The following is a 9,885-nucleotide window of genomic DNA, read 5'->3' as shown; positions in this document are numbered from 1 at the left end:
ATCTGGACCCTTCCTTTATTAAAGAAGATCCTTTGGTAATCAATAACTGATTATTAAACTTTATCGTAGTACGCTAGAATTTTACACATAATGATGAATTAAATGTAGAATTCTACTCCAAGGCAGGTATAATTTCTTGTAAGTAATTACAGATTCATTTATGTAAAATGCTTTTATCTTCCCAAGTGTAATATCTTGTAAGTTATTACAAAGAGATTTATGAAAAATGCTTTTATCTTCCCAACACCGAATTTATTGTTTTTTTTTTGGTGACGTATGCGTACGTCAATATGATTAATTACATTCACCAATGAGGCAATAAGTACTTTTAAAGAAGCTCAGGAGGAAGACTAAAGGTTGCTGCAGGAGGAAAACTACGATTCAACAATTTTCTGAGCTACATATTAATATGACTGAAACCTTAATTTTTAAATTTTCCCCAAAGCCGTGCTTTTCAGGATTTAGGTACGCATGTTTCCATAAGTTTCTAAAGTTTTCTATTGTCTATACCTATCGTCTAGACCTAAAATTTATTGCATGTTCAACCAACTTATAGAGAAACAAAATTTTTAGTTAGAAATAAGAGTATAAAAATTAAAATATAAGATAATTTTATTCTTGTTAATATACTTAATGTGCATTATTAAATAGGTCTAGTATTTCAGCCGACATGTCACACATATCTGGTGAAATATAGGTCTCCTTCATATGTGTATTATTGCATTAAATGGTACCTGAATCTGAAGAAGCGTTTTGCGAAATGTTGAGCATCACTTCCTAATTATTGATTTTTATAAACATCAATATGTCCAAATTTGATAAAAAGAAACAGCACTCCGTCTCCAGGCCACGAGTGGCCTACCGGCACCATCCGACCGCCGTGTCATCCTCGGTGGAGGATGCGGATAGGAGGGGCGTGGACTCAGCACACAGCTCTCCAGGTCGTTATGGTGGTATTCTTTACCGAAGCCGCTACTATTCGGTCGAGTAGCTCCTCAATTGCCATCACGAGGCTGAGTGGACCCCGAAAAATGGCAACAGCGCATGGCGGCGTGAATGGTCACCCATCCAAGTGCCGACCACGCCCGATAGCGCTTATCTTCGGTGATCTCACGGTGATCCACTGCGGCAAGGCCGTTAACAAATTTGCTAAAAACAAACTTCCTGGCAGATTAAAACTGTGTTCCGGACCGAGACTCGAACTCGGGACCTTTGCCTTTCGCGGGCAAGTGCTCTACCAAATGGCTCTGAGCACTATGGGACTCAACATCTTAGGTCATAAGTCCCCTACAACTTAGAACTCATAGCCCCGTTTTTCATACGCCGAACAATGAACGTGCCAGCAAGCTAACAGACACTCTCACACGGATGCTACAAGACGTTCCCCTGCAGAGTAGGAGGAACCTGTGGAACCAACACGATGGCTGTTGTAACATTATGTGACTGCCTTATCATTTTAAATCATTCACTAATCGAGCAGTCGCTCGGCAACAGCTACAGTTAGCAAATAATGTTGCGAGAATGTAAAAGGTGAACGACCTGTGACGTAACTTGTTTATTGTCGAAGCGCCGTCAGAGATGCAGTGAGTTATTGACTTTGAAAACCGCGGCGCGAAAAACGGACAGAAGAAGAACACTTTTACACATTTTTTTTTTTTAGGTACGAGATATTCTCGATGAACAGTTACTCATTCTTCTCTTGTCTCCTGTAACTTGTGTCGGACGCGCATGTCTTGCCGCCGTATTATTATTGTTAAAAATAATATTGTTCTAGTGTAAAGTAAATGTGTAATACTAAAAGTGCCTAGCAGTAGATTTATTGTGCGACGTGTATGTCAAAACGTCAAAGGAATTGTTTTCGTTAAGAGAAGTGCCAGTCAAAACGGCATCCATGTTAAATCCTTCATTGCAGTGTAAGTTCGTCTATTAATTGCCATAAATTCAGAGTTAAATGGAACTGGTGTATGGACTATTCATTTACTATAGAATCTATGTCTCACTTCTTCATGAAATTATTTAATTTTCTATATGTTTCTGCCAAATAGAGAGTTCACAGTCACGAATTCTTTCGTCGAGTTCGGACGGAAGTTGCATGCGGCGAAATATTTTCTCCGCGCCATATTCTACTGGTAAATGCATGATAAACTACGGTCCCTTAGTAAATTCATGTTGAGCTATCCAAAAATAATTATATTTTGAACAGGCATTTACTCTCCTCTGCAATGCAACTTCCGACTGGTCAGACGATCCAACAAGAAACAGCCGCACACGGTCGGCGTTCGCAAATATGTTTCCACCGCTGATTATAGCTATATGTTACAGCACAAAAGTAAACATATTGTTATAATTAGAGACTACGAACAGGGACATTTATAACTGTATGTTTATGTATACATATTACGTAAACATATCGCTATACTGTCCAGCCCATAGAGCACCAAGTACTATAGCATGTCTTCATGAACTGTTTCCAAATCTCTGAATCGGACGCAGAGGACCTTTACCTTGGCCGGCCCATTCCCCGGATTAGAAGCCTGTAGGCTTTTTTTTCTGTGGCGACAGCTGAAACACGCTGACTACAAGGACATACCAACTACACCCGATGACATGTAACGACGTATTACTGTAGCCTGCTCGGACATCTCCGCTGAAATGCTGGCACGTGTGCAGCTGTCGTTGCATACCAGGCTGGAAGCGTGTACTGCCGCTTTCGTGGTCATTTTGAACACAACCTGTAGTGGTTAGTTGTCCCGTTACTGGTCAGAATCCACGTAACTGGTGTACGCACTTGCGTTCCTCTTTAGTGTGCGCTACCGCAGGTGTTGTACAAGTATTGCTGTCGGAGATTTTCAAAATACGTTATCTCGTAAGCAACTCGCACTAGAATCGTGCAACAAACGCCACTCACATTCTAATTTACCCTACTTTTAGTTTGTTAATGTCAATAGGCGTTGTTCCATTTGGAAAGTATATGTTCGCACGAAAAATACACTTCCTAATTATTATTACAATCTGTTGAGTGGCTAACAATACCAGCCCCTGACTATTAATCCGTTCTGCGGAAGCAGCACACCAACAGCACATTTCCATTTCCGCAATATATGCGGTGCAGCTTTTAGATGATTCAACCTGTATACAGGGTGTTACAAAAAGTTACGACATGTGACCGGAAACGCTTACTTTCCATGTTAGAGCTCATTTTATTTCTTCTCTTCAAATCGCATTAATCATGGAATGGAAACACACAGCAACAGAACGTACCAGCGTGACTTCAAACACTTGTTACAGGAAATGTTCAAAATGTCCTCCGTTAGCGAGAATACATGCACCCATCCTCCGTCGCTTGGAATCCCTGATGCGCTGATGCAGCCCTGGAGAATGGCGTATTGTATCACAGCCGTCTACAATATGAGCACGAAGAGTCTCTGCATTTGGTACCGGGGTTGCGTAGACAAGATCTTTCAAGTGCCCCCATAAATGAAAGTCAAGAGGGTTGAGGTCGGGAGAGCATGGAGGCCATGGAATTGGTTCGCCTCTACCAATCCATCGGTCACCGAATCTGCTGTTGAGAAGCGGTCGAACACTTCGACTGAAATGTGCAGGAGTTCCATCGTGCATGAACCACATGTTGTGTCGTACTTGTAAAGGCACATGTTCTAGCAGCACAGCTAGAGTATCCCGTATGAAATCATGGCGGTGAATTGAGGAAGTACAGTACATACTGTCGAAACTAAACATGGAAATTAAGCGTTTCCGGACACATGTCCACATAACATCTTTTCTTTATTTGTGTGTGAGGAATGTTTCCTGAAAGTTTGGCCGTACCTTTTTGTAACACTCTGTATGTCTTTGCTGTAACAACTGTTGCGAACGAAATAAAACAATTTGATTACTGACTGAAAGCACATATGATATTTCTGAGAACAACAAAACGGTTCACCTTACGGGGCACCGGAACGCCGTATACTTGCAATGTTAAAATAACGCTTATAAATTACATCTTTCCTCACAAAGTATTTGAGGTAGGAAGTTGAACTTTTTACAGATTATTTATTGGAATATGGGCTACAACTTAACACAGGGATTTTACAAAATTTTAGTTCAGTTATTAAAGATGATTGTTTTTCAATTGTAATGAAAATTCACAACTTTTTTTGCAATTTTTTATTTATATATTCAAAAATATACAGTTTTTTGGAAAAAGGCTGTGTTAAATTATGCAGAAGGTACTGTGTAACATTTACTGAAAGTTTTAAACAAATATGTTTGGAAGATCCTTAGAAAACATGTAATTAGTATGAGAAAATAAAAGTTTTTGGAATCGAGCGACGAAGATTGGATTAACTTTTTAGTGCATTCCAGGTCCATAGGATGGATTATCTTCATCCTCTGCAAACTCCTCCTCCAGCTTCCTCTTGTTCCTCCTCCTGTTTACTCTCGCTTGTATTTCTAGACTCTTTACAGCCCTGTCTGCAGCCCGAAGGCGTTCCTTGTCTAAAGCAAGCATCGCTCGTACCATGTTAGAACCTATCTTCATTCCCATATTTCTAAATACCTTGCACCTTACAATGTAGCCATCATTGAAAGTCGCAACAGCATCATACACACCAAAGTGAAGTGTTTCTATTCCAACAAATACAGTCATGGGGATTCATGTAACACTATTTGCACTTTCATTGGGGTTTTGAGTTTTTCCGTGAATACACTTTTTCAACAGTTCAGGTGCTGCTGAGTCTCTGAAAATAGGTTAGCCACAACACATACTTTATCTCACATCACTAAAATGTACCTGATGAACACGGACGTTAATAATAACACCATTTGACAGCAGTTTAACAGCGCCACAGTGGGTCACGACCATATAGAACGAATTTCAAAAAAAAATTAAAAACAGTTGTAGTCTTCGGAATTGAATAAATTATATATCTATTAAAAGGTAATAGTCTGCAGATTCAGAAAACGCAAAAAAGTAAAAATTGAACTTTTCATGATTTTGAGCCTTTCCGGAGCCCGTTTAGCCATCTGGCCACATTAATTTGCCATTGCCCTGCTTCCATTCTACCTCTGGCTCTCCACCGCAGAGGGTCTGACAGGCGTCTTCTCTGTGCCATACCGCACCGTCTGTGACAGTATGCACAGGGATTGTGGATGTGGGACTACCCGGCTAGCACTACCACGTTTGATAGGTGCCATGACATCACCGTTTTTGTGGTTGCCCATTGACAGGAATGCCATCTTCGGACCTCTGTTGACATTTTGTGTGATTATACCGTGACTTAGACACAATACGGGCAAATAACGGTTTGTTGCTATAGTTTTGGACACCAGTATGTTTTCAAATTCCTGTTGGTTCAAATGGCTTCGAGCACTATGGGACTTAACATCTGTGGTCATCAGTCCCCTAGAACTTAGAACTACTTTAGCCCAACTAACCTAAGGACATCACACACATCCATGTCCGATTCAGGATTCGAACCTGTGACCGTAGCAGTCGCGTGGTTCCGGACTGTAGCCCCTAGAACCGCTCGTCCACAACAGCCGGCATTCCTGTTGGCGTAAGTTCCTCGTTTACTGAGCTTGCTTTTTGTTAGTTGGGTAACGAAAGCATTTTTAAGACTGGGCTGACCGCACTTGCGCGTCATTTTGCTTTAACCACAACATGCTTTACCCGTGAGGCGGGCAGCTTCCTGTTGGTGTCTGCACCGACCTGTTGCGCGCAGTGCGCTGATGGCGGCTGCAGAGGTACGAGCTCTGGAGTCGCAAGTCCATGAGCTACGGCCCAGCAGGTGCCTTGGCCAGTATATCTGCGGGAGTCATCGCAGGGGGCTACGGGAGTGGTTTATAGCCTCAGCCGGCCGTACGATGCAGTGGACGGGAACAGCCTCTCTGGACGCGCGGCTGCCACCGGCGCCACTGCCGGGCTTACGTTCACCTGGCCCCTCTTCCTCTTTTATTATCAATCAACCGTAGCCGTCCACCTCATACGAGCCATTCAACTCGCTGTTGCGTGCACCGTGATACGCTAGCGAAAAATTAAATTATTATTAGCAGAAGGCGCAATAAGTTCGTGGTTTTTATCTTATCTGAATGGCAGAAATTAATGTATTTGCGTTGCACTTCAGTCACATAAAAAAAACTCACTCGAAATGTGGAGCAATCATTCCTGGTGGTACCACAAGGTTCGATTTGTGTCCTATCTTTTTCTGTCATATATAAATTTTCTTCTAATTTAAATTTCGCAAGATGCAAATTTTGTACTTTTTATCGATGATACTAGTATCTACATTTAAATCTACATCCGCAGGCCATCTGACGGTGTGTGGCGGAGGGTACCTTGAGTACCTCAATCGGTTCTCTCTTCTATTCCATTCTCGTATTGTTCGTGGAAAGAAAGATTGCCGGTATGCCTCTGTGTGGGCTCTAATCTCTCTGATTTTATCCTCATGGTCTCTTCGCGAGATATACGTAGGAGGGAGCAATATACTGCTTGACTCCTCGGTGAAGGTATGTTCTCGAAACTTCAACAAAACCCCGTACTGAGCTACTGAGCGTCTCTCTTGCAGAGTCTTCCACTGGAGTTTATCTATCATCTCCGTAACGCTTCCGCAATTACTAAATCATCCTGTAACGAAGTGCGCTGCTCTTCGTTGGATGTTCTCCATTTCTTCTATCAACCCTATCTGGTACGGATCCCCCACTGGTGAGCAGTATCAAGCAGTGGGAGAACAAGTGTACTGTAACCTACTTCCTTTGTTTTCGGACTGCATTTCCTTCGGATTCTTCCAATGAATCTCAGTCTGGCATCCGCTTTGCTGACATTTATTTTTATATGGTCATTCCATTTTAAATCACTCCTAATGCCTGTTCCCAGGGCAACGGCCTTGCCGCAGTGGATGTACCGGTTCCCGTGAGATCACCGAAGTTAAGCGCTGTCGGGCGTGGTCGGCACTTGGATGGGTGACCATCCAGGCCGCTAGCGCTGTTGCCATTTTTCGGGGTGCACTCGGCCTCGTGATGCCAATTGAGGAGATCCTCTACCGAATAGTAGCGGCTTCCGTCAAGGATACCATCATAACGACCGGAGAGTGGTGTGCTCACCCCACGCCCCTCCTATCCGCATCCTCCACTGAGGATGACACGGTGCTCGGATGGTCCCAGTAGGCCACTCGTGGCCTGAAGACGGAGTGCTTTAATGCATACTCCTAGATAATTTATTGAATTAACTGCTTCCGGTTGCTGACCTGCCATGTTCTAGCTAAATGATAAAGGTTCTTTCTTTCTATGTATTCGCTGTACATTACACTTGTCTACATTGAGATTCAATTGCCATTCCCTGCACCACGCGTCAATTCGTTGCAGATCCTCCTGCATTTCAGTACAATTTTCCAGTGTTACAACCTCTCGACAGACCACAGCATCATTCGCAAAGAGCCTCAGTGAACTTACGACGTTGTCCACAAGGTCATTTATATATAACGTGAATAGCAACTGTCCTACGACACTCACCTGCGGCACACCTGAAATCACTCTTATTTCGGAAGACTTCTCTCCATTGAAAATGAGTTCTGTTATCTAGGAACTCTTCAATCCAATCACACAATTGGTCTGATAGTCCATATGCTCTTACTTTGTTTATTAAACGACTGTGGGGAACTGTATCGAACGCCTTGTGGAAGTCAAGAACCACGGCATCTACCTGGGAACCCGTGTCTATGGCCATCTGAATCTCGTGGACGAATAGCGCGAGCTGGGTTTCACACGATCGTCTTTTTCGAAACCCATGCTGATTCCTGCAGAGTAGATTTCTAGTCTCCAGAAAAGTCATTATACTCGAACATAATACGTGTTCCAAAATTCTACAACTGATCGACGTTAGAGATATAGGTCTATAGTTCTGCACATCTGTTCGACGTCACTTCTTGAAAACGGGGATGACCTGTGCCCTTTTCCAATCTTATGGAACGCTACGCTCTTCTAGAGACCTACGGTACACCGCTGCAAGAACGGGGGGGGGGGGGGGGGGGGGCAAGTTCCTTCGCGTACTCTGTGTAAAATCGAACTGGTATCCCATCAGGTCCAACGGCCTTTCCTCTTTTGAGCGAGTATAGGAATAAAAATAGTGCCAGTCCCCATGTTGAAAAGGCAGACTGTAAAATACTGGAAAATATGAACAGATGGTTCAAAGTAATATGGTTATCATTCAGCTTTGATAAGACACAGTATTTCCAATTCTAAGTAGAAACTGTATAGTGTTTGGGACTAAAGATAGATTACAACCTGAACTCGAAAGCCCACTGCCTAAAATTTTGCAGTGTACATGGTTACCACTACAGGTGAGTTGAAGATGAGGGATCTATATTATTCTGGATATTTACATTCACTATAAGTTATGTATATACTTTCCGTGGATATTAAAGTTGCAAGAATATAATTTTCAGAGTATAGAAGCATGTTACAAGAATTACACCTGGTATTAACCCAGGAAAATGCTGCAGCGACTTGTTCACACATCTGGATGTTTCCATTTCACGATACGTGAGGGAGCGCCAGCCATGACAAAACTCTTTCATCTGGTGTGCAAATTGTATGAAACAGGCAAAATACTCTGACATCAAGAAGAATATAATGATTCTGCTTCCAAATAGAACAAGTGCCGGCAGGTGAGCCGGCCGAAGTGGCCGTGCGGTTAAAGGCGCTGCAGTCTGGAATCGCAAGACCGCTACGGTCGCAGGTTCGAATCCTGCCTCGGGCATGGATGTTTGTGATGTCCTTAGGTTAGTTAGGTTTAACTAGTTCTATGTTCTAGGGGACTAATGACCTCAGCAGTTGAGTCCCATAGTGCTCAGAGCCGTTTTTCTTTAGCCGGCAGGTGTGAAAATTACGCCGCGCGGGATTAGGCGAGCGGTCTGGGGCGCTGGAGTCATGGACTGTGCGGCTGGTCCCGGCGGCGGAGGTTCGAGTCCTCCCTCGGGCATGGGTGTGTGTGTTTGTCCTTAGGATAATTTAGGTTAAGTAGTGTGTAAGCTTAGGGACTGATGACCTTAGCAGTTAAGTCCCATAAGATTTGACACACATTTGGACATTTGTGAAAATTACGGAACCATAAGTGTTATAAGTCGTATAAGTCGTGTTTGCGAAATACTTACGCTAATTATTTACAGAAGAATAGAAAATCCAGTAGATCAGTTTGGGTTCCGGAGAAATGTGGGAAAACTTGAGACAGTATTAACCCTACGAGTTATCTTAGAAGGTAGGTTAAGGAAAGGCAAACTTATTTTTACATCTTTTATACATTTAGAGTGGAGTACACTCTTTGACATTCTGAAGGAAGCAGGGACAAACTTCAGGGAGCGAACTGGTGCAGAAATTAGATGGCAGTTATAAGAGCACCAGAAACCAGATGCCAGTTATAAGAGTCAAGGGGCATAAAAACAAAATAGTGGTCGAGAAGGAAGTGAGACAGAGCTGTAGCCTATCCCCGATGTTATACGATCTGTACATTGAGCAAGCAGTAAAGTAAAGTAACGAAGATATTGAAGAAGGAATTAAACGTCAGGGAGCAGAAAAAAACCTTTGAAGTCTGCCGGCCCCATTGCTGTTCTGTCAGACAAAGCAAAGGACTTGCACGTGGAGAAGTAATGGACAGTGTCTCGAAAGAATTATATGAGATGAACATGAGCAAATGAAAAACAAGGGTAGTAGAATGTAAATTTGAGTCAAACGATCCTGAGGGAATTAGATTCGGATATGAGACATTAAACAGTAAAATGATGGTCGAAGTAGAGAGAATATACGATGGCGTGCCGAAAAGTAATGCTTTCTGATTTTTTTGTGAGAACTCCTAAAAAACTTTTAAATCAAACAATCTCTTTTCAACTTGAAACT

At 42.7% G+C, this 9,885-nt stretch overlaps 1 pseudogene; it reads left to right on the top strand.

Annotated features, from left to right (window-relative positions):
- The first annotated feature begins 6,871 nt into the window (after positions 1–6,871).
- Positions 6,872–6,988, top strand: LOC126107174 (5S ribosomal RNA; annotated as a pseudogene).
- The last annotated feature ends 2,897 nt before the right edge of the window (positions 6,989–9,885 follow it).

This window comes from Schistocerca cancellata, chromosome 10, assembly GCF_023864275.1.
Source record: "Schistocerca cancellata isolate TAMUIC-IGC-003103 chromosome 10, iqSchCanc2.1, whole genome shotgun sequence".
Lineage (NCBI taxonomy): Eukaryota > Metazoa > Arthropoda > Insecta > Orthoptera > Acrididae > Schistocerca > Schistocerca cancellata.
The sequence above is the reverse complement of the archived record's forward strand: the minus strand, read 5'-3'. Positions and strand labels throughout refer to the sequence as shown.